The sequence below is a fragment of the Ips typographus genome, linkage group LG14 (genome assembly GCF_016097725.1).
Source record: "Ips typographus isolate SLU linkage group LG14, UJ_Ityp_2.0, whole genome shotgun sequence".
In the NCBI taxonomy this organism is placed as follows: Eukaryota; Metazoa; Arthropoda; class Insecta; order Coleoptera; family Curculionidae; genus Ips; species Ips typographus.
In genome coordinates, this window is record NC_138435.1 from 3,947,355 (window position 1) to 3,972,694 (window position 25,340).

The 25,340-nt window shown below is 34.5% G+C and overlaps 2 long non-coding RNA genes across 2 annotated transcripts in view; both read left to right on the forward strand.

The window, feature by feature from the left end:
• The window catches only part of LOC145737576 (uncharacterized), a 119,351-nt gene extending 94,377 nt beyond the window's left edge, over positions 1–24,974 (forward strand). Inside the window, exon 2 of the long non-coding RNA XR_014180427.1 lies at positions 24,419–24,974. This is a non-coding gene — a long non-coding RNA (uncharacterized LOC145737576). The remainder of the gene's footprint in view (positions 1–24,418) is intronic.
• LOC145737735 (uncharacterized) lies at positions 4,809–9,280 on the forward strand. The gene is made up of 2 exons (XR_014180455.1): positions 4,809–6,634; positions 6,698–9,280. It is a non-coding gene; the product is annotated as an uncharacterized LOC145737735 (long non-coding RNA).
• Positions 24,975–25,340: the final 366 nt, after the last annotated feature.

Sequence of the window (25,340 nt, forward strand, 5' to 3'; positions counted from 1 at the left end):
TGATCATCTTCACGAAGAAGAAAGGCGAATCAAATGGATACATAAAGGTGTGTCAAAAATTGTTTTAAATAGGACAAGACGAGGTTTATGGGGAACCCTACTAACTTCAATTTTTGGCGTGAACGATGAAGTATACAGGGAAATCGATGATCTTGATAAAAATCAAAAAGAGTTGATTCAAGCGTCAAATCACCAAACCAAGTTTATGCTTAAAGCACTATTAAAGTTTAACGACACGGAGGAAAGAATATCTAAGAAGCTCAACCAATTTACAGTAAAAATTAAGAAAGGCATGGAGGTGATAGAACAAATGCAAAATTGGTACTCCGAAGTTGACAATAACAAATTGGAAATTGAATTACTAAATCTGTACGATGTAGCAAAAGGGTACATCGACGAATTGATAGATTACTATCAGAATATATTAAATATACAAACCAGTAAAGAAAACATTTATGAGATAGTATCTCCAGTACATATAGAAGAAATTGTCAACGAAGCATCTATAAAATTACCTCATAACATAGAAATTCAGTCACAGCCTATAATTAAAACAGAATTAACACAAATTGGCAACGACACGTACATTTACGTTTACCTTGCAATGACGGAAGTTACACAGTTTGACCTAATTAAGGCAAATGTACTTCCACTAAAAATGAAAACAAACAACTACTGGATATATGATATAAGCACCGACATTATCGCAATAGACTATGATAATCAGCGATATTTTCAACTAAATGATGTGATGCTAAAAAACAGTGTAAAATTGAATAAGACAGTTTACATCTGTTCTCCATCTATCATAAGGAATATTGAGAACAACCCGAATTGTTTGATAGACGAATTATACCAGAGAACCGAAAATGTGACGTGTCCAGTGAAAGAAATGAGACTAACGAGTACTATCTGGAAAAAGGTATACACAAGCAATACGTGGATTTTTGTGGCACCTGCAAGGATTAAAGTGGCAATCACTTGCAGTGGGCATAGAGAGGAGGTAATGTTACATCAATGTGGCATTATTACAATCACAGAATTGTGTGATAGTAACTAGAACAGCGACACTATCACCGGCGAGAATACAGAGCGTTCCAGTCATTGCCGGCTATATGAGGCCGGTGGAGGCAAATTTGACGTTGTCAAAAACACCCACACCTCACAGCAAACCATCTCACTCTACAACGGAGAATGAGGACATTATAGAACCCGACGAAGAAATTAATGATCTCTTTGAGGAACAAGAGAAGATCCAAGAAGAACTTCAACATACAGTTTGGAAAAACTTAAGACATCACGCATCAATATCAAGTGTGATTACTACACTAGTACTCACGGCAGTAGTAGCTATAGTAGTGTTTGGAGGTTGGCGACTTAGAAAGCATATCGTCGCTAAAAAAGGATTAAAACCAAAAACTCCTAGGGCACCAACTGAGGATGAAGAAGAAGAAATCGAACTACGCCCGTTAAGAACCACAAGACAACAACTGCCGTCCTAAGATCAAGGTCATAAAATAAATACGCCTAGTCATAGAATGTGGTCAACCATTTTATTAGCATATCATTGGTCCGACTATAAATCTTGACTTATAATGTTGGCTTAATATACGAAAGTTTAGAGTTGCACTATTTAGTTAGATTTGTGCGTAAGGAACAAAATTCCTTTAGTTAGAATTATACTACATTAACCAGGGTAAATTAGGGGATAAGATATCTTTATAATTCAGTTATTAGTAGTCTATTGCACTGAAACGATTAAAACAACATTAAGCTGTATTTAGGATAAGATCCATGTGAGCATCAAACTGCTGCGGTTATACTGTTACAGAATCAATTTGCCGTCACTACAGTCATCAGGCAAACGACACCCATGATTAACACTGCAAAGCTGACCTAAGGAAAACACCTCGACCACTCACCTCTCAACTTGAGAGTTGCCAGCATGTTTAATCTTCATTTAAACAATAGGTTATTGACATGACATGATTTAAGTGTTTAATTACTTTCAATATGGCTCAATCGAAAACCATTAAGAAATAGTAAACATCCGCATAATGTGTTTGTACAAGCTATATTATGTAGGACGATCAGTAGGCAGCATTTGCAACATCAGGTTTACAGCGACCACTAAACTGTTTTGTTTGTGAAACCAGTAAATATATTGTACCTTATGTTTGTACAACAGTTTGAACATCACTGGTAATATTGGTTAGTTTTAAGTGATTGTAGAAGTAGATAGAAGAATAAAGTTAGTATTGGTTAAAGCACAGTCTTATCATTACTCAACTAAACAGACCCCTTATAGAGATAACGGTCATTTAACTGCTAGACAGAAGAAATTTAATAAAACATTATCTAGCTCTAGAGTGCAAGTAGAGAATGCCATTGGAATGCTAAAACAAGTATTTAGAAGGCTTAAATACCTGGATGCAGATGTAGAAAATTTGAAATATTATGTAGTGGCTGCATGTATACTACACAATTTAAGAATAAAAACCGGAATGAACTTAGACATAGAAGAGAATGAAAATGATGAAAATAATGTTGAAGGTGAAGAGAGAGGTGAAAGAGAAGATGGCCTGGGAAGACAAAAAAGGGAAAGACTGTTATTATCCATAACATGATTTTTTTATCTTCTTACAACCTAGACTGTGTTTAAATTGTATTCTATATTATGATATGCATGTTTTTTTCTCTGAAGTGAGTTTACTTAGAATAAAGTTATTAGGTATGTTTTTTTTCAAATAAACTTGTAAATAGAAGATTATAATGTTTTATTGTCCAACCGATTTAACATTTTCTGATAACATTTATATACATCAAATCAAAATAAAATCATTAAGAAAACTTAAATAATAAATATTCTGTCAACCTAAATACAAAAATGAGGAACAACATTTACAGGAAGTGGTTTTCCTTTTTAAGTTATTTATAAGTTATATTGTTAAGTTATGTCAGAAACATTTTTCAATTTGGGCTACCAGTAAATTAAAAGTAAAATGGCATACTAGAACATAAATAAATACCAGGTGTCCAAGAGCACCCTGGACATAGGAGATATATATATACAGGGTGTCCCGCGAGATAAGGGACAAAATTTCACTACATGTTCTTTAGGTGAATTCGAGTCGAAAATGTCCTATAGACATGGGTCCGCAAATGCTTTCTTGTCAAGATATGATTTTTTTTAAATTTAATAGTGTTATTATGCCGGAAACTACAATAATTCCGAAATAATAATTTTACTTAACAAAAAATTAGTACTACTGTGAAAAAACATGTTTACAATAATTGTTCAAAGTTTCCACTTTCACATTGCAGGCATAGTTTAGCCTTTTTAATGATGAGGCTGATACCTTCCCCATTTTTTCCCAACATGGTGGTTATTTTAGGTCGTCAGCAATATTATTAATTTCACGAAGCAGTTCAGCCCTGGTATGTGATTTCTCCACATACACTAAACCTCTCATATGTGCTTAATATACTTCTTAATATACTAGAGATAATTATTACAATAGCATTGTACTTTTTGACACGATAACACTATTAAATTTAGAAAAATCATATCTTGGTAAGGAAGCATTTGCGGACCCATGTTTATAGGACATCTTTAACTCAAATTTACCTAAAGAACACATAGTAAAATTTTGTCCCTTACCTCGCGGGACACCCTGTATAAACAATCTTTATTTTCCAACAAGAAAAAACGGCTATCGACCATTACGGTCTTTCTGCCTATGTATACATGTTTTTTAATATGTACAGGTAATCTTATTTCTAATTAATATATACAAATTATACATTGAGAAAAAAAAAAAAAAGTTCTAATTAAAATGTTCTAACAGGGTGAGAGCGGGGAAAAGATAACGGGATTGTCTAGTCTGTCTGGTTATGCATAGTGGATTTACAATTGTCAAGTTGTTTGGGTTATTTTTCCACTTGGTTTGTAGTTGTATGAGTCTGTCAGTTATTTTAGTCATGTTCGTACGTTCGTAGAGAAGTTGGTTGGATGGGTTGTGTAGTGGGTTTGCAGGATGTCGTATTTTTGTTATTAGTCTTAGAGCAATCTGTTCAGTAATTTGTGTATATTTTTTAGTCTTGTCCGTAGCGTTTGCTCTAAGTAAGTGTCCGTAGTCCAGGAGCGGTCTACAGATGGATTTGTATATTTGAGTTGCCGTTTTTGTACTAATGCCTTTGTTTTTGTATGTTAGTGACCTAAAGTGTTTTGTTCTTTTAATGATTTCAGTCAGGACATTTTTAAGGTGTTTTGTGAATTTTAGTTTTTGGTCCAGTGTTATCCCTAAGTATTTTACGTCTTGTTTGGGATCAGTTGTGTGTCCGTGTGCGGTTATGTTTGGTGAGTCGTTTTTTATTTGATGGTTCAGTAATAAAAGCTGGTTTTTAGTTGCGTTAGGCGTTAGTCTCCATCTGTAGAACCATGTCATGGTGTCGTCAGTAAGTGATTGTAGTTTTGAAACTGCTTTTGTTGTAGTTTTGTCGTAAACAATAAGTGCAGTGTCGTCTGCGTATTGTAATATGTATGCTGTTTCGTCAATATGATTTTTGTCTTGCTTGTTATGGTTGTATATGTCATGGCAGTACAGATTATAAAGTAAAGGTGAAAGAGGTGAGCCTTGCGGTAATCCCTGCTCAGGGCTGAAGGAAAAGGAGAGTTTGTTGTCTATTCGAACGTGCAGTTGTCTGTTTTCCAGTAAGTTTCTGATAGTGTAAAGTAAGTATTTTGGTGTGTTAAGTCTATGTAGTTTGTAGAGGACATAGGAGATTAACATGGGAAAACGGTTTTTATTTTTCAATATGTACACAGGTACATGTACACAATATGTGTACAGGCGCAAGCCTGTACGGTTGATTTTATTGAAAAATCGTATTAATGAAAGTTGTAGTACCTATCACGGACTAGTTTTCTGTATTTTTTTCAGATCTCTAACTTGAGCCCTTTCGTCGTAAAACATGAACAAAAATGCGAAGAGGTTGTCGAGCAACGGATAAACAGATCATTGTTGCTGATACGGTTGCTCGACAACCGCTTGTACAGTGCAGGTAAAAAGTTTAAATTTTCTCATTTTTGTTCGTGTTTTACGACGAAAGGGCTCAAGTTAGAGATCTGAAAAAAACACAGAAAACTAGTCCGTGATAGGTACTACAACTTTCATTAATACGAATTTTCAATCAAATCAACCGTACAGGCGCAAAAAAATAAAAACATTTTTCCATGTTAATCTCCTACGTCCAGGGTGCTCTTGGACACCTGGTATACCTCAGAAGATTGTGATGAGGTGGCTTCGGTAAACGAGAGCTCAATTTTCTTAAATAACCCGCCCAATAAGGTCGTGACAAAGTTGGATCAAACACCCGATTCATGTAAGTCATATAGATTAAAGTACCTCCAGCAGATAAAAGCGGAAAGATGTAAGACTTATAACTATTAAGTCTATTGTTAAATTATGGTCAGCTTTCAAAGATGAAAAATAATACCAAGTCCCATCGTCAGTTAAGTCACTCGGATTCTCCCATACGTCTTTCAAATTCGCACCTCTATTCCCCACGTCTCTTAAGGCAACTACGGCAGAAGGGGGAGATGGTGCAGTTCCTCGTAAATCAACTTTGTCTAAAGTCAGTAGGCTATTAAAGATCAATTTTGTAAGAGGTGATATTCTCAACAATGCAGCACTGATACCAAACACCCAGTCCACTTACACCAAACACAATTACCTAGTCCATCTCCGCCCACCAGAGCATCTTGATATTGTATCTTAAATCGGGAAATTATAGATCTTATCTTGTAATGAGATCCCGTTGCAAAATGAAATAGTCTCATCCCTGAGATTAGGTGATTCTGAATTCTGACAGGGCGTAACATGGTTTTTGTCTGAGTGTTTTTTTCCAGTTTGAACTCTAATTTTATATGTTTGTACTACTGTTTCGGCTTTCCACTTGTAAACTTTCATTGTTGGTCTGAGGTTGGTTGTCTCTATTTCTTTGCAAGCATGTCGGACCTCTTGATCCACTCTGAATGCATTTTTTGTTCGGATGACAGGTCTAAATTGAGTGTTCATAGGGTCTTTTAATGTTACTACACGATCTTTATATGATCTAATCAGCTCTTTTTCTCTATGAGTCAGTCGGTTTGAGTAAAGAGTTTTAGTCACTTCTTCTGACAATACATATAGTCCAACAACTTCAACAACATGCCCTTAAGGCCAATTGTGAGTAGTATTGTTACGTACGAAATAGAGTTTTCGTCCGTTAACTCGTTTGATTTGTGTTTTTAATGTACATGGGCCTAGTTACACTAGTAGACCGATTCCGATCGCTTAAATCCTCCAATTGCACTTTGTGCACATTTTGTTGTAAATGTGGGTGCGTGACCTGATAAGTTATCAGGTGCCGTAGTCACGTGATTGGTTTCGAATTTTGTCGGGGAAGCGTCGGTTTGTGGTCGTGTTTCTTTGTGTCAGGTGCCATGTGCCTATTTAATCACCCCACTTTGTGATATCGGTCTCTTTACCACTACAGCACTCGAACTGCCGACATCTGATCCTTTTTTCTGAGCCGTGTGGCGTGTGTGTGAATTTGATTTTTAATCCGTGATCATCTGGCCGAATTACAGGTAAATTGGTTTTATTGTTAGTTCTTTTGAATTATTTTGTATTGGCCCAATTTTCCAACACAGCATTGTGTTCGGCCCAACCGGATATTCGGAGATTTTTCCAACCGGGGATTTAAGGACTTTTCCAGCCGGAGATTTAAAGACACTTTCCAACCGGAAATCTAGGGGCTTCCTGACCAGAAATCTGGAGGTTTTCTGACCGAAAATCTAGGGTTTTCTGACCAGAGAACGTTCCAATCGGGGATTGAATCAGCCTGACCGGGACTGCTTTGTCCAGAGTTTTCCGGACCAGCCCACGTGTTGGAAAAGCCGATCACCGGCCACAGAGGTTTAGAAAGGTCAGAGTTGAACCACCAAGACAATTCCTCACTTGATTCAGTTTTATTTAATTTCATTTTATTTTTATTTTTTAGTTAATATTAGTTTGCTCTAAACAACTTCAACACTTGTCACCACCTCTGGTCACCTTTTTGGTTGCCGGAACAAGTGTTGAAGCTGTTTGTTCGTTTTCCCTGGTGTTCTGCTGTTTTCTGCCCTAGGTACCTGTCACCAGTCTCTGGACCCCATTTCCTGCCTGGAAATCAGCGGTGGCCACTACTGACTACTGGGAAGAGGATACTGGAGGTTCCAGGACCCAAACATCGTCTTTGACAACTGGTAAGGGCAGTCAATTACAGTTTGGCACTGGGAAAACTTTTCCTGTTTTTTTTTTAAATTCAAATTTAACTTTTCTTGTTTTTTTTTCCATTTGTTTTAAATTTAACTTCAATTTTGTTTGCTTTTATTTTAATTTAAATTCCTTTGATAATTTGGTTCTTGGCAACTTTGTAAATTTTGTAAATTTTGTATGATTGTAAATATTGTGGTTGTTTAAAATTGTAGTATACACGTGTACATATACCGGTTCGTTTGATTTCCTGCAGTATATCCAAGTGTGTTCATCTATAGCTAGTTATGAACTCATGCAATTAATCCACGACCTTGAGCTATCTAATTGAAAAATGTTGAAATCTCATTAACGTGAGGTTTCATCATAACAGTATAAATTCGCCTACTCACTCATTAGCTCGCTTTTTGCTAAACATTTTAAATCCTTTAGTAGGTAACACAGATTCTTACATAAAAAACTCTGCTCACTTTCTTGAAAAACTCAAACATATCGACATTAATCCAAATCATATTCTGGTAAGTTTTGATGTTGTAAGTTTATTCACAAACGCCCCAGTTGACAAAACTCTTTCAATTGTTAGATCTAAATTGCAAAATGATTCAAATTTTGGGGAACGAACAAACTTAAGCGTAATAGTATATTACACACCGGGGTGGGAAGAGTTTCATTACTGTCGAGAGATTAGTTAGATAGCCGAGACGCGAAGCGTCGAGGTTTAGCTAGGATCTCGAGACAGGAATGAAACTTCCTACGGAGGTTTGTATACTATTTTATTTACAACCATCATATTTCTATCAAAATTTACAAATCATTGTTTCATTCTGAACATATCTAGAATATTACATTTAACAAAAAACTACCAAGCAGTCATTTTTCTATAGGCTTTTCTTCTGCTTTTCTGTTATGCTGTCCCAACGTGCCATGTCTTCTGAAGCTGTTGCAAGTAGTTCACAAACCTCAGTCATTCAGCAGCAAATTAATTTGTCGACCAAAGAGACAACTGTTGGAGACGCCAGTGCTGGTACTGGCCTAAATATTTCTATAAACACTTATAATAATTCAAATGTAACCATTAATTTCAATAAGTAGTTTGTTTTAGTTTAGATCATGTTAATTTTAGTATTGTAATGTATTATAGGCATTATAACCGTTAGAATGCATACAATTCGAGTTGTAATCCAGGACATTTTTCTCAATTTATTATTTGCGAACTGAATATCGATCCGACTTTATCTGACATTTAAAAAATTTGATTCAATCATCTTTTTTTTTTTTTTAAATATTAACAATCACAATTTTAGAGGGCGGGAAATGAGGGCGGGAAGTGAGGGCGGGAAGTGAGGGCGGGAAGTAGAGGTGCGCAATATGATACTTCCCAACCTTTAATGACGTTAGTAATGACAGCATTACATATATGGTTGTAAATAAACACTATTTTAGAACTTTTAACAATTTGGGTTAAAATAACATTCTTCCAATATGAAGATGATTATTACCAACACAATTCTGGAATGGCAATGGGTTCTCCATTGTCTCCAATATTAAGTATAAATATATATTAAGTAAAATAACGTTAATAATTTTAATTATAAACCAACAATTTGGTGGAGATATACAGGGTGTCCCACGACGAAAGACATCGATTGATATTGGAAAAAGTATAAATAGGAGAGTTTTGAAAATTTGACAGGATACTGATGTGGGCTTGCCCAATCCAACTAAAATATTTTCAAGATCTTTGCACTTCCGTTTATACCGGAAGTCGATCACAACTTTCTTATTTTAAACAGAACACCCTATATATTATTACATATTTGGATTCCTCACAAAATTCTGACCAACTTTTGTATAGAATGCCCTATGCCTATCTCTAGCCGTTTTCGAAATATTTGATATTTTTAGATTATAACATATTTTTGTACTCTGTTAAAACCGTATTTCATTTTGCAATGAAACTTTGGGTTATTGTAAATAAAGGATCGTTTTATTAAACTGAGGGTGCGTAATGACTCATTTGTATACAGGGTCGTCAAAAAAAAATCATAAACTTGCCACTAAAAAAAATGAAAAATCTCAAGTTTTTTAAATAGAAACCCACATTTTTTATGACGGAATCATTTTGAGCATTAAAAATTACTATATGTTTCAATTTACTTGCCTATACCTAAATCCAACCCATTTCGTTTTATTTGAGAAAACGGTTGGGATTATGTGGTGTTCTAGTTGGTCATGGTTTTGACATACGGTGATATTGGAGACCTGCAGGGCATGTTAATAACACTAGTTTTGAGTGTTTTGACAACTGCAAATATACCGTCGCGGTTACGTTATTCCAACCAAGATTGCTTAAATCTGTTTATTATTTACGGAAAATGTGATAAAGTTGTGAGTAAAACATGTGAGGTATTTGCCGCTCGTTATCTAGAAAAACCAAATCCATCACCAAAAGCTGTCAAGCAAATAATTGAAAATTTTAAGAATACGGGATCTGTGAAGAGAAAAGCTATTAAAACAAAACCAATCCTTAATAATACAAATGTAGAAATTGCAATTTCTAACGAACTTTTGTGTACAATGCCCTATTCCTATCTCTAACCGTTTTCGAAATATTTGATGTTTTTCCAAAAAAGTGACAGTTGCAACGCTCAACATAACATGCTTTGCAGTTCTCCAATATCACCGTGTGTCAAAAGCATGGCCAACTAGAGTACCAGCTAATCCCAACCATGCAGCCTAATAAAAAAATGTTTATTCTCAAATAAAACGAAATGGGTTGGATTTAGGTATAGGCAAGTAAATTGAAACTTATAGTAATTTTTAATGCTCAAAATGATTCCGTCATAAAAAATGTGGGTTTCTATTTAAAAAACTTGAGATTTTTCATTTTTTATTTTATATTTAAAATAACCCAAAGTTTCATCGCAAAATGAAATACGGTTTTAACATAGTACAAAAATATGTTGAGCGTTGCAACTGTCACTTTTTTGGAAAAACATCAAATATTTCGAAAACGGCTAGAGATAGGCATAGGGCATTCTATACCAAAGTTGGTCCGAATTTTGTGAGGAATCCAAATATGTAATAATATATACGGTGTTCTATTTAAAATAAGAAAGTTGTGATCAACTTACGGTATAAACGGAAGTGCAACCATCTTGAAAATATTTTAGTTGGATTGGGCATGCCCACATCAGTATCCTGCCAAATTTTCAAAACTCGCCTATTTATACTTTTTCTAATATCAATCGATGTCTTTCGTCGTGGGACACCCTGCATATACCCGTAAGACATATTAGCTTTGAGGTTCAGCAATGAAAGTTGGTTGAGCAGTTTACTGAATCATCTAATGATGATATTATTATATTGTGTTAAACATAAAAGAACACTGTAAACTGCAATGATTTTCAGTTTTCATTGAATGTTAATATTGGAATTATAGTTTAGTTTGAATAAAAACAGTTAACTTAGCTTAAAACATGCTTTTATAATGTTGTTTTATGTTATAATGTTGGTCGTTAAAAACATTGCACCATGTTTCACTCTTCACTTTAAATGTTATTACTCTGTAGAAGAATTCCTAATTGTTATGTACATTGGCAACATTGCCCGCTAGATTGGCATTTCTGGTTTTTCGGTGGTTTGTATGGCACATGGCGCGAAGACGTCATTCTGCGAGCAACTTTTGTACAAGTAACAAGTAACATGAGAACGTGCCTGTAAAAGTGAAGTCATTCGAATAAACCATGTCTGATCTCTTTTAGTGTCTTCCACCGGTCCATGAGACGCAGAGCTTCCATTGACCGGTCTTAGATAATAATACTTTGTGATGTATTGTGTTACTGTATTGTATTTTGTAGTTGACATGTTTAATGTTGTGAATATAGTTTATATATTTTTAGTTTATTTTAAAGATCCCATAATTTCCATCATGTATGGATGGATGTTAACCCTTTCTTAAGCGTGTCTGGTGTGCAATAACTTTGGTTCTCGCGAATATACTCGTCTCGAGCAGTACAAACCAAATAAGCATAGTTGAAGATTCTTTGGTTGAAGTTTGCTCGTTATTGTCTTTTGCAACACACGATTATAAAGGATTATTGTAATAATAATGTTACGATTTTCCCGTGGGTTCACACAAAGTCAGTTTAACTCAACAATTAATAACTTTATTACACTTCAAAACACTCCGTACAATAATTAACTCAGCTATTAAAAACACTACTACAATTTCACAACTATTCCGCTCTTTAAACTTTACCGCGTTCCCAAATTCACTACTACACTACACTACTAACTAACTACGCCGTCGTCAACGCCGCTTCTTTTATATTCGCAAACCACGTTCTAGAATGACCGCGAAACGCTTCGCGGGTTGCCTTGACCATTCAAGAATATTCCAGGTAGCGCTTCCTAACTGTGTGGCCTACTTTAATACGCGCCCGGCCAGATATTGCGGCGCATCGGTTTCATGAAGTATCGAGCATAGTAGGCCCAAACCGTAACACTGCCCCCCTCTTAAAGCTGATCGTCCCGATCCGCTTCATCTAGTCCCTGGTATTTCTTGAGTCTGTCCAGATGGACAATTTTCATCTTGCCTTTGGGGCTGCGTTGGACTCTGTATGCGACGTCGTTTAACCTTTTTACCACATTGTAAGGTCCCTCCCAGTGTCGTTGCCATCTTTGACTTAATCCTTTGCTCCTCCTGGGTTGAAACATCCACACAGCATCACCTTCCTTATAATTGCCACCAGTTGGTCTGTGGTCCAGTGTCATCTTCATACGGTCGTTGTTTGGTTTCATCTTCTCTCTCTCAGGTTCCCGAATTGTGATGGATTCCTTCTGTAACAAACACTGGTCACACCGTTTACACCATTCCTCAACGTCCTTTCTGAAGTTAATCCAGTAAAACCGATCTCTTATTCTAGCCAAAGTCTGGTTTACTCCAAAGTGTCCTCCTCCGCGACTGTCATGTAGTTCTCGCAGCACATTCTCTTTGCAGGAATTGGGCACTATTGTTTGGTAAACAAAGCGTTTTCCGTCTGGACTTTCCCATTTGCGAGTAATTAAGTCATCTCGCAGTCGAAGCGAATTCCACTGCAACCAGTAACCCCTTACTGTTGGTCCATATCTGGAAATCTGTTGCCAATCCGGTTTCAAATCCTTCTCCAACCATCTTCTGATTACTTTCAAATCGGAGTCTGAGCGCTGTCCTTTTATTATGTCTTCTTTAGAAACGCTGCTCTTCATTCTTCTTGTAGCCTCTTTATCCGTCACCTTCGCGATTTGACCAATCCTCCAACCATTATGAATTTGTCCTTTCCGGTACCTTAAGTCACTATCCAAAGCTTGACGATCCTCTACATATCGCGGTAAATGTCTTTCCGGATTCTTCATTTCCTGCTCCTGGTTACGCCAGTTCTGCGGGGTCGGTAAACGAGACTGAAGTCTGCAATTCCATTGGTAATGTCCTTTACGTCCACAAATATAACATGTAATATTTCTTTTAACAGAGGAGTTCCGGTGATTTGTTCTGATGTCCTGATTTCGTCGACACTGTGGGTTTGGAGAACAAGACCGCTGTCTGCAATTCCTTCTAATGTGTCCCGTACGTCCGCATCGATAACACTCCACTCTCGTGATCGGACGTGACCGTTCTAACTGTCTGGACTGACCATTTCCTAATGCTGCCATTTGTTGCACTAATTGGCCGAACATTGATTCAATTTTATTTATTGATGTAGCAACATGATCGGCTGGCGGTACTCCTTCCTCTTGAATAGGCTCTGGCTTTAAATCATTGCACGCAGCTTCAATTTCCAGCGCTCGAATCAGTAATTCGCTGTTGTTGCTCCCTTTGAACATCTTCAGCCATTTCTTTACCTCCGGATCTCGAATCCCATCTACAAAATACTGTGCCACAAATTCTTCTTGGATTTCCTCCGGGACGGCTGGGTAAGCCAGATGCACAAGGCGACGAATTTCGGTTTCAAACTCTTCTAGATTTTCACCAGTTTTCTGCTGTCTTGCCATTAATTGCGTTCGATACAGTCCTTTCTTATGTTGATCCCCATAACGACGTTCTAATGCAGCTACTAATGCTTCATAGTTGCTTCGTTCGGCGATAGGCACCGTCTGTAACAGCTCCAATGCAGGTCCTCGTAATGCCACTACTAGTGCTACAGCCATTTCCTTGGTACTCCATCCATTTGCATTTGCAGCGGCCTCAAATTGGAGTTGGTACATTGCCCATGAAGTTTGACCGTCGTATGTGGGAGGCTTGATCTTGTTTCCGGTGATCACTGTAGAGCTGGGTCCTCTGCTGTCAATTTTCCGCTCCAAGTCGCGTAGCTTTATCTCAACATCATTCTGAATTTTATTAATGTCCTCCCGAACATCGTTCTGAATTTTATTAATGTCCTCCCGAACATCAATCTGAATTTTATTAATGTCCTCCCGGACATCAATCTGAATTTTACTAATGTCGTCCCGAACATCATTAATGTCTTCCCGAACATCCTTTAATTTTAACTGAACATCACACTCCATCTTTTTGAGACTTTGGGATACATACTCTTGGATTTCTGTCTTGGTCCCCGCTAGAACGTTCAATATTTCTACGTTACGGTTTTCATGCCGCTCTCTGTCTTCTTCTTTGTCTTGTTGTCGAATCCTTTCTTGTTCTTCCTTGTTTCGTTTTCGAATCTTTTCTTGTTCTTCTTTGCCTTGTTGTCGAATTCTTTCTTTTTGTTGTCGAATCCTTTCTTCTTGTTGTCGAATTCTTTCTTCTTGTTGTCGAATTCTTTCTTCTTGTTTTTCCTTGTTTTGTTGTCGCATCTTTTCTAGATCTTCTTTGGCTTGTTTAAGCATAGCTTCAAATTGGGCCTCCATGTTTGCACTTTGACGTCTTGTTATTGGCATAAAATAACTTTAACACACCACTGTTCCGAAAATCTCTAGTCCGGTTCTGAACACAAGTCTCTAACCCGAAGTTTAGTTCAAATTCACGTCGCACTAAAGTCTGATCGCACTTCTGACACCAATTGTTACGATTTTCCCGTGGGTTCACACAAAGTCAGTTTAACTCAACAATTAATAACTTTATTACACTTCAAAACACTCCGTACAATAATTAACTCAGCTATTAAAAACACTACTACAATTTCACAACTATTCCGCTCTTTAAACTTTACCGCGTTCCCAAATTCACTACTACACTACACTACTAACTAACTACGCCGTCGTCAACGCCGCTTCTTTTATATTCGCAAACCACGTTCTAGAATGACCGCGAAACGCTTCGCGGGTTGCCTTGACCATTCAAGAATATTCCAGGTAGCGCTTCCTAACTGTGTGGCCTACTTTAATACGCGCCCGGCCAGATATTGCGGCGCATCGGTTTCATGAAGTATCGAGCATAGTAGGCCCAAACCGTAACAATAATAATAATAATAATAATAATAATCTTTATTTTCAAGTAATGTTTTACAAACATGAAATGAAAATGACGTCATAAATAAACTGTACACGACACAAATTTACAACTGGTTACATAGGTCTTCTAAGCTATATGGCTCCAATTCTACCAGGTACTGTTTAAACCGTTTTTTAAACACTTTAAAAACCTTAATTTTTTTAACTGTGATGGTAGTACATTAAATAATTTTAAGCACATATAAATACTGTGGACACTTTTCTGTAAGCTCGAGTCTGTTAGCCGGATAGAGGACTTCTAATCGTCTGGTTTCATACTTATTTTGGAATTGTATGTCAAAACGATCCTTATGCTTAATGTAAAATAGGCGACATTCATAAACATAAATTGCATGTACTGTCATTATACCCAGACTCCTAAACTCACCCCTACAGCTTTCCAGGAACTTTTTTTTTCTTATCTATTCTTACAGCACGTTTTTGTGCTACAAAAACGTTTTGTATCAGTGAATGTCGTCCCCAAAAAATTATACCATACTTCATAACAGACACAAAGTTTGCCAGGTACACCATTTTCAGTATTTTCTCTTCCATGTATTTGCCAATGACCCGCATACCATAACAAACTGAATTTAGTTTTTTAACAGTGTCGTTTATATGCACTGACCAATCTAAAAATTCATTAATGTAAATACCTAGAAATTTTACACTTTCGGATACGGTGATGTTTGCATCATTTATTTTAAAAGTTTCTGGTTTAGCGGTTGTCGATTGTTTGGTTCTGAAAACAATGGCATTTATTTTTTCTTTGTTCAGAATAAGTTTGTTTTGTGAAAACCAGTCGCCAGTCGCTTCAAAGAAAATTCTTGATTTCAAAATTGCGCTATCCAAATGTTTACACACTGTAAGCAAGTTAGTGTCGTCTGCAAAATTTACAATGTATTGAGAGGGATCTCCAATTATGGAAGAGAGATCATTAACAAACACTATAAACAGAAGTGGCCCCAAAATACTGCCCTGCGCTATTCCTGTATCGTTCTGCAAAATAGCGGAACGTTCCGTTATTTCTTGTTTTTCATTGTTTTCTGTTTGTTAAATAACTACTCAGCCAATTCTTTGCGTTGCCCCTAATACCATGCAGTTCCAGTTTCTCAATAAGTATACTATTGTCTATTCAAATAATCATAAGCCTTAGATAGATCAAGGAACATGCCAATTGCAAGCTCACCTTTTTTTTAGGTAACTTAATATGCGCCCTATAAATTCGAAAACAGCCGTTTGAGTTGATCTATCTCTAATAAAGCCGTGTTGACAATTACTGAAAGCATTACATTCACCCAAAAAGCCAATAAATCTAGTATTCATTGCAAATTCAAAGATTTTCGAAAAACTAGGTAACAAACTTATAGGCCTGTAACTGTCTAGATTTTCAGGATCGCCACTCTTATATAAGAGTTTTATCAATGCAATTTTGAGGTTGTCTGGAAAAATTCCAGCACTGAACGAGTTATTTATTAAATATGACAATACGTTTTTTAGCACAGGTGTTGCCAGTTTTACTATGCTTGTAGGAAGGTCATCTATCCCGCTACTATGTTTATTTTTTAGCTCGTTGGCAATTTCCTCAATCTCATCCGGACACACCGGTTTTAAAAACATTGTTCTTATATTACTATTGATATTACATGAAAATGGAATGTCCCGCAGGCTCCTTACAAGGTTTGGAGCTACGTCTAAAGGGTGGTGATTATACAAATTTCCTATGTCCCCAGAACGTCCCGAGATTTATATTTCTGCAAGGTTGGATTTTCCACCAGTTATGTCTCTACAGATTGACCACATGCATTTTGTTTTATTGTCCGCTTTTTTAATGCGATCTTCATAACTTTGTTTTTAACGTTATGTCATACGCCCTTTTTGCTTCGTTGTATCTTTGTCTATAGTTATTGTCAAACCTGGAGAGCATAAGTAGATTATCCAGCTTGCGTTTGCATTCCAGCAAAAGAGGATCGGGGGGTGGCCTTTTACTTGACTTTGATTGTTTATGTATAAGTTTTCGGGGAAAGTGTTGGTTAAATAGACCTACAACAGTGTCTACAAAGACACTCCACTGTTCATTTGCATTACATTTTCTACATTATACACATCTAACCAGCCTTGTTCTTTTAGACTGTCCAAAAAGTTGAGTTTATTTATATCCGAAAATATTCTGGAGTATACCGGCGGTTCTTTTACATCTATCAGAAACTCAATTCTCTGGGCAATATGGTCAGATACAAAGCTTTCAAAGACGTCAGCTCTCAAAAAACCTGCACGCGAAAAATGTTATCAATACAACTAGCACTATGTCCGAATATTCTAGTGTTTTCTAAAATTGTCTGATTTACATCAAAAGATCTCAGCAGTGACAGAAATTCTACTTTGTTTTTGTTCTCTTTTAAAAGTTCTACATTAAAATCGCCTGCAATAACTATTAGTTTGTTTTGTGATAGGTGTGGTATAGTAATTTTTAATGCTCAAAATGATTCCGTCATAAAAAATGTGGGTTTCTATTTAAAAAACTTGAGATTTCTCATTTTTTTTAGTGGCAAGTTTATGATTTTTTTTTGACGACCCTGTATACAAATGAGTCATTACGCACCCTCAGTTTAATAAAACGATCCTTTATTTAAAATAATCCAAAGTTTCATTGCAAAATGAAATACGGTTTTAACATAGTACAAAAATATGTTGAGCGTTGAAACTGTCACTTTTTTGGAAAAACATCAAATATTTCGAAAACGGCTAGAGATAGGCATAGGACATTCTATACAAAAGTTGGTCAGAATTTTGTGAAGAAAGTTATGATCGACTTCCGGTATAAACGGAAGTGCAACCATCTTGAAAATATTTTAGTTGGATTGGGCAAGCCCACATCAGTATCCTGTCAAATTTTCAAAACTCTCCTATTTATACTTTTTCCAATATCAATCGATGTCTTTCGTCGTGGGACACCCTGTATAGCCTTATCTAAAAGAATGTTAAGAAATAGTAGTCATATTTTTTAATAAAGTATTTTGTGGTGAGTTGAAATATTAGTTCTAGAAAACACTTATATGAGACAATATCTACCTATCAAGTACTATAATTGTAAAGAAAACATCTTTGTGCTGCTGCAATGTTCTTTTAAAACAATAAATCCAATAATGAATATAATTTTTTAGATATTTCGTTTAGTCGAACTTACCCCTTCCTATAAATACCATCTCAGAAGAATGTAATGCCTCCACTCTGTGAAGATGACTACTTTAATAATACAAAAATAATAATACAAAACCACGGACAACGCCTGTAATCCCTTGGGTATTAAGTGCATATTGTGCACCCGGGCTTCCACTGTGACGTCACCCGGCGTATCGCATTGAGGAAAGAAGTTCCGCTGATAGACATCTTGGATCTGTTATGATGTCACATGCCAACTTGTCACTTTGCTGTTGTTTTGTGGTATCAAAAAAAATTACATGCAGCTGAAATAATTATTGTATTTTTATTACAATAATCCAATACTTGGCGAAGATTATTCACTAAATTCAAGTAAATGTATATTTTTTTTTCAATGGTGATAATGCATACAACGCCTGCTAGCCCAGGTAAGATTACAATTGCAATTTCATACCTAACCTGAATAAATTCTCCTGATGCATCACTTGTATACATTACTAAAAATTTTTTAAGGGTGGCTCAACTAACAAATTGGGCCTATTTCACAGATCTGTATCCTGTATATGCTGAATACTTCACTAATTTTCCATGTGGATGAGAAAATACAACTTTTATGAAGAAATTGACCTAAGCGAAGAACAAATTACCCACTAAGAAGATTGCAACATATCAATCAAGTTGAAGAGTGAAATTGTGTGCAATGGGTTCAACTACTTACATTAGAACAGTGAATAAAAAAGTAAATTTTAAGGTCAGTATATTGATTTTACTTAAATTAACATTCAAATCAAAACCAATGCAGTTTTCATAATTGTTTTATGTTTAATAATTATCATTATACACTTTAGTAAACGGCATTGCTCAACATTGAGTTAATATGTATTATACAATGTCTTTGTAAAGTATGTACTGCATAAATTTGATGAAATGGAAGGGACTTAAGCCTAGTTTATAAAACAAAATTTAATTTTAGATATAGTATTAATATTAGGACTAAGAATAGAATCAATGCTTATGACCGAAAAAGTTTATAAAAAAAATAATTTAATTTTAGTATTAGTAATAACTGAATTCACTTAAAAACCAACATTTTTTATGGCTAATACTAAAATTAAATCTTTTTGCCTTTTTCGCACCTGCAGTATGGTTAACCTGGCATTGACAGATGAATATTATCACAAAAGTGATAGTTTTTAGGTACATGATTTTATTATCTTTTTCATTTTTGTTTTGGGTTCCCGCTTAAAGCTACAACTTTTTATTTAATATTTACTATTTATGTACTGGCAGGTGTCAGTCTATATGTCATGTAATAACCTTCATAAACTTATCATTTATAATCACCTTCAATTTTTACAGTGAATACTAATACTTAAACTAAATTTTGTTCTATTAAGTGAGCTTTACTTTTTGCAAAAACACTTGGAACCTTGTTTTTATAGGAGGTTTTGGATTCTACAAACAATTCTTAACATATTTCATGCAACATACTCCATACTGATATTCAATTGTTTTTAAACACATGTCAAAAACACTTCAAAATTATAGGTCCCACAACTTTAACTTAAAAAAATCGAAAAAAATTACAATCAGCTGTTCAAAATGAACTCTATGGACTGTTACAATAACCAAGAGGGTTTATTATCTTTTTACATTTTTTTTTTAAATGTCATACATAATTTTTGGGGATGTTAAACTGACTTCTTGGAAAATTATTGGTTTCAAATTATCAATATTTACAGGACAATTGTGGTACAAATTGCATGGAACAATACTTAGAATTGTTTGTTTCCAGAATCCAAATTATACAATAAAAGAAGTGTTGCCATTTAAAAGATCAAAAATATTTTAAATACCCAGTTTTTGGGCCCTGTATAATTCCAATTCATATAACACAAGCAGCGGTTAATAAAATTAAAAACATAGTGGTCCGAGAATTTTTGTGAAAAGGTAGTCTTTTTAATTTTATTGAACTTAGGCAGTATGCATGTTACAAAAGCACTGTATGTAGTGTTATCTAAATGCATGTTTGAAGGAACAGTAATAATCTAATTCATATAAGTGTCAATTCTTCAGATCAAATGATGGCTACGAAATTACTTGATACAACATTTGCTTATCTAGTACCATGATTGTAAATCAAACATACAAGGTGTTACAAATTCGATGCATTAGCATTGCTATCTCAGAAAGTATAGTTGATAGAGCTTTAGTTAAATGGAGGCAAAGTTGCGCATTTTATTGCTAAATAATTTGAAAAAGTTTCATTACATCCGGAGATATCCGACAAAAACCGGAAAACTCAAATTTCTATTTTATTTTTTTACCTTTTTAATCAATGGCACCTTCTGGAGGCACTTTTTTATGCTCTTCAAGAAAATAGTTTTAGTTTTCAGCTCAGACATTACTTTTTTAGATACCAACATCAACTTCAAATTTTCAAATACAGACCTCAACTTTATTTCATTTTTTAGTAGCCACAGACCTTCTGAAACTAATTATGTGTCACACTTGTCAAAAAATATACCTGGTGTACTCGTATTATGCACTTGGTATGTTAAGATTTTTTAAAAAAATAAGCAATTGAATTTGATATGTTGTCATAATGAGTAGATAATTTAGTTTTATATAATTTAATAATAAGGTTTATTGCTTCTTCGAAAAAGAGAGAGTTTCTTATGGTACTTTTCATTTATTTAAAAAAATATGTTTTTTGTTAACACCCTGTATTTGTGCAGCAGCAATGTTTTTTTTAACAATCCAATACTTAATGAAGTTCAATTTTTTGATATTTTGTTTATTTGAGCTTACCATTTTCTATAAATATGGTCTCAGATGGAAAGTAGTGCGTACATTCTATGAAAATAGATTTCTAGTTTCTACTGTTCAATGTAAAAAATAATATAAAAGGTTTTGTGCATATTGGGCAGCCCGAGCACCCTACTGTGACGTCACGCGGCTTATCACTTTTAGGAAACAAATTCAGCTGATTAAGCCATCTTGCATCTGTTGTTATGTCAACTAATGTTCGAATTTGTCACTTTGCTTTTGTTTTTATTTTTTTATGTCAAACAGATTCCCATGCTGCTAAAATAGTTAAATAGTTATATTTTTAATTTTAATACAATATTTCGAGAAGAGTTGAAAATTATACACTAAAATCAAGTAAATGTATATTTTTTGAAGGACATAGAGCCTGCTGGTCCAGGTAAGATTACAATTCCAATTTCATACTTAACCTATGTATTTAACCCTGCTGATGCATCATTACTACACATTTTTCTAATCTGGATTTTTTAAAGTATAGTTCAAGTAACAAATTAGGCCTCTCTTACAGAAATGTATCTGGTGTATATGCTGAATACTTCACTACATTTTCAGGTGAGAAAACATAACTTTTATGAAGAAATTGACTTAAACAAGGCTCAAATTACCCACCAAGAAGTACTATATTAGAACAGTGCATATAAGAGCAAGTTTTAATGTTAGTTAACTATTTTGACTGAAATTGACTTGAAAAGCATTGCAGTTTTCATTATTGTTTTATGTTAACACAATAATCATCATTATTCACTTTAGTAAATTGCTTTGTTGAATCAATATGTATTATATTTAGTGTTATCTAAAAGCATGTTTAAAGTAATAGTAATATTGAGGTAGTTTACAGTGAGTACAAATGATGAACTCAAGACACCGCTTGTATGAGACATCTTCTATCTTATGAGTACTATGATTATAAAGCAAACACCTTTGTGTAGTTCCAGTGTTTTTAAAACCAAGCAAATCCTTCTGAATTTTTAGATAATTTCATTATTCAAGCTATTTCCTTTCTATAAATAATATCTCTTCTATAATAACATTAATGTTGATTTGATTGTTTTAATCAGAGTAAACTATTTGGGTACCTACAAAAAGTATCTTGTAAAACTGTGACAGTCCAAATTTTCTTTGTTTATAATGTAACCCTGTATATTGTTGAATTTTTGAATTTACTTATTGATCGATTGATCAGGAAGACTTGTTACATCTAAGGTGCACCGTTTTGTAATCTTTGTTTTTTTATAAGCTATGTGATAATATCAGTTTTAATTTAAGCTGGACAATTTTTTTTTAAAACAAAAATTAGAAATGTTTTTTTTTGTTTTGACTATGCAGGGTGGATCATAAATTTGTGGCAGATACAATATGGGTATTTTTAAATAGACCACATTTTTTAAAACATTTTAAATTCTACACTTAATTCTTAAACTTTCACACTATACAGGGTGTCCCATAACTATATGACAATCTCTCGGGAGCATACAGGGGAGGTCAAAATAATACGATTTGGTCATATAAACATTTTTCCTAAAGTCACTCCTAAGGGAGATATCGAGCCCCAAAGAACTGCCTTCCAGTTAACGTTTTTGGCAGTAACTTTTGAACCACTTTGTATATTGTAATAGTTTTTGGGTTTAATATTTTATCGAAAGAGACCTTCTATTTGACATCAAAACGAGGTATCTCGTCTTAGCAGAAAGACATGAACTAACTGGTACCTAAGACACAATTTGCTTAAACTTTGACAGCTGTCATTATTTTTAGCTGCAAACACCATTAATATATACTCTTGACATTTTTATCGAAAAATCGTACTCTTCGTTTATATCGATAAAATGAACGGTTTTCGAGATCAATCGATTTTTCATTGAACTGCTTAAACCACAACGTTATTAATTTCGTTTTTTGTTTAAAATACACATGGAAAGCGAAATTAATGTAGAACGAAACGAAAAAGTATGAAAGCTGATAGGGACAGTTGGGGTTAGCAGAGGTAAAAAATTAATAAAAAATTAAATAATTAAATGCTTATTAAATTAAAGAGTAATAATAATAATAACAGTCTTTATTTCGAATTGTGATTAGGATAGAGTACAATGTATATTATCAACTAATACAAAGGAAATAGCGTCATGGTAAACTATGAACTATGTAGTACAAGATACTTATATACATTTTCTGCGATTTTTCCCTAAATACAGATTTCAGAGAATAAGCAATATTTATTTAACAAAATAATCCTCTATAGTGTAGGGTTCTAATTCAATTAGTAAATTTTTTACTTCTTTTTTGAAACTTTTGTCCGTCAATGTTTTCAGCCTGTCTGGTAGGTTGTTAAATAGGCGAATACACATATATTTTGCATTCTTCTCAGTGAGTGTTAATCTATGTTTTGGACAGTTTACATCTTTAGTATTTAGAGTATTCTTCCATATCTTTCGTTATTCTACACATAATTTTTGAATACTAATTTCCATAAAAAACTAGTTTAACGAATATTTTTAATAATATTCTGTTTTAAGCAGTTCAATGGAAAATCGATTTATCTAAACCGTTTATTTTATCGAAATGAAAGAAGAGTACAATTTTTCGATAAAAATGTCAAGAATATTCATTAATGGCGTTTGCAGCTGAAAATAATGACAGCTGTCAAAGTTTAAGCAAATTGTGTCTTAGGTACCAGTTAGTTTCTGTCTTTCTGCTAAGACGTGATACCTGGTTTGTATGTCAAATAGAAAGTCTCTTTCAATAAAACATTAAACCCAAAAATCGTTACAATATACAAATTGGTTCAGAAGTTACGGTCAAAAACGTTAATTGGAAAGAAGCTCATTGGGTCTCGATATACGGCCTGTATACAGGGTGTTACAAATTCGATGCATTAGCATTGCTGTCTCAGAAACTATTGTTGATAGAGCTTTAGTTGAATGGAGACAACGTTGCGCATTTTATTGATAACTAATTTGGTTAAAAAAAATTGAAATTTTTTTATTACATCCGGAGTAAATTCCAAAATAATCATTAATAAAGTGGTAAAAACTTTTAGAACGTAGCGTTCTAAAAAAAATTTTAGAACGCTATTGGTATTCCTATTCCTGATATGTCTTTGACACTTGACTGGCATCCAGATGTTCATTCCTGAAATGTTTTATAATATCGGCATACCTCCATCTCGTGAACAGAATATATTCCAATATCCATTTTAATTGAACAGGTCAATCTCATAAGCTAGCTAAATTGTGGAACAAACCGACAAACCGTCAACCATAAACTAATTTTTGAGGTTATGACTCTAAATTTTAACGGAAAAACTGTCAAAAGTCACTTTTTTCTTAATTTACCGACGGAACTTCTCGATCCATAAATCATAAACCGGGTACATATATTCGGTATATCGGTAAAATTTCAGAACGGCAATAGTAGTTACCAAAAACAATTTTCGAACGCTCTAGGTTAAACAGGTATCTACCGGTAGATTATTCGTAAATGCCTATAGAAATTTGACTTTTTCGGTTTTTCTCGGAAATCTCTGGATGTAATGAAAAGTTTTTGATTTTTTTTGTTAGGTATTCAGCTTCGAACTTTTCAAACCTTCTTTATTCAGGTTAAAACACGTTGACGTTTTTTATGTTCTTGTCGTAATATTATTTTCTTTGTTTCAGATATTCTCCCGGTGAAGCGAGATGCATAAAAAGTCGTACAGGGGAACGCTGGAATTCTTATTTATTTTACTAATAAACTAAAGATTGGGGCGCGGGTTGTGTAGTTATTTGCTATTTCGATTTGCTGTTATACCTTATGCAGCATTTTCCTATCCACAATATTTGGCCGCATAAATTTTATTTAATGTCCGACTAAATGAATATGTATTAAAAGAATTGTCATTCCTTTAAATGTCAATCTACGCATGGCGAACTGAGTAACTGTGCAGAAGTTGACATTGGAATTGAACCAGACCAGCAATCAGTCATCAATATCTATCAAACGTACAATTTATTTTCCAACTGATTAACATCCTACAGCAAAATTAACTTTTTGTATCTGCCCAGTTCCGATTTATATCGAAGAATCAACCTTTTATCACGTGTGTTTTCTAAGAACGAGCCAGAATGTTTATTGTTAGAACTTTAAAAAAACCGCGTTTTTTAATGTGTATACATAACTTAGAACGTGTTTGAAACAATCTTTGAGAAATAAATATAAAATCAATCTTTTTCACATGACTTGAGTCATGATCAGATGATATTGGTTGGGACTTTAAAACTCAACTTTTTACGGAGTAAAGTAGTAGTCCATGTTACTCGCAGTGGAGGTGAAATCGTAAAAGTGGTGAAAAAACACGCAACCTTCTCCACAATGTATTTATTAGACCCTCAAAACTGAAGTGAAAGTCAAAACGCCTGACATGTTTCGAGCATATAGATGCTCATTTTCAGAGGCTGTAAAAATCTTAAACTACTAAAGAGCTCACCGCATAAGTGGAAAACGTACCTTAAGTTTGGTAAATATTTTATTTTGTACCTTCCTTGAGATTAATCTCTTGATTAAAACTTCTTTTCTTTGCAACTACGCCTTTTTCTAAAA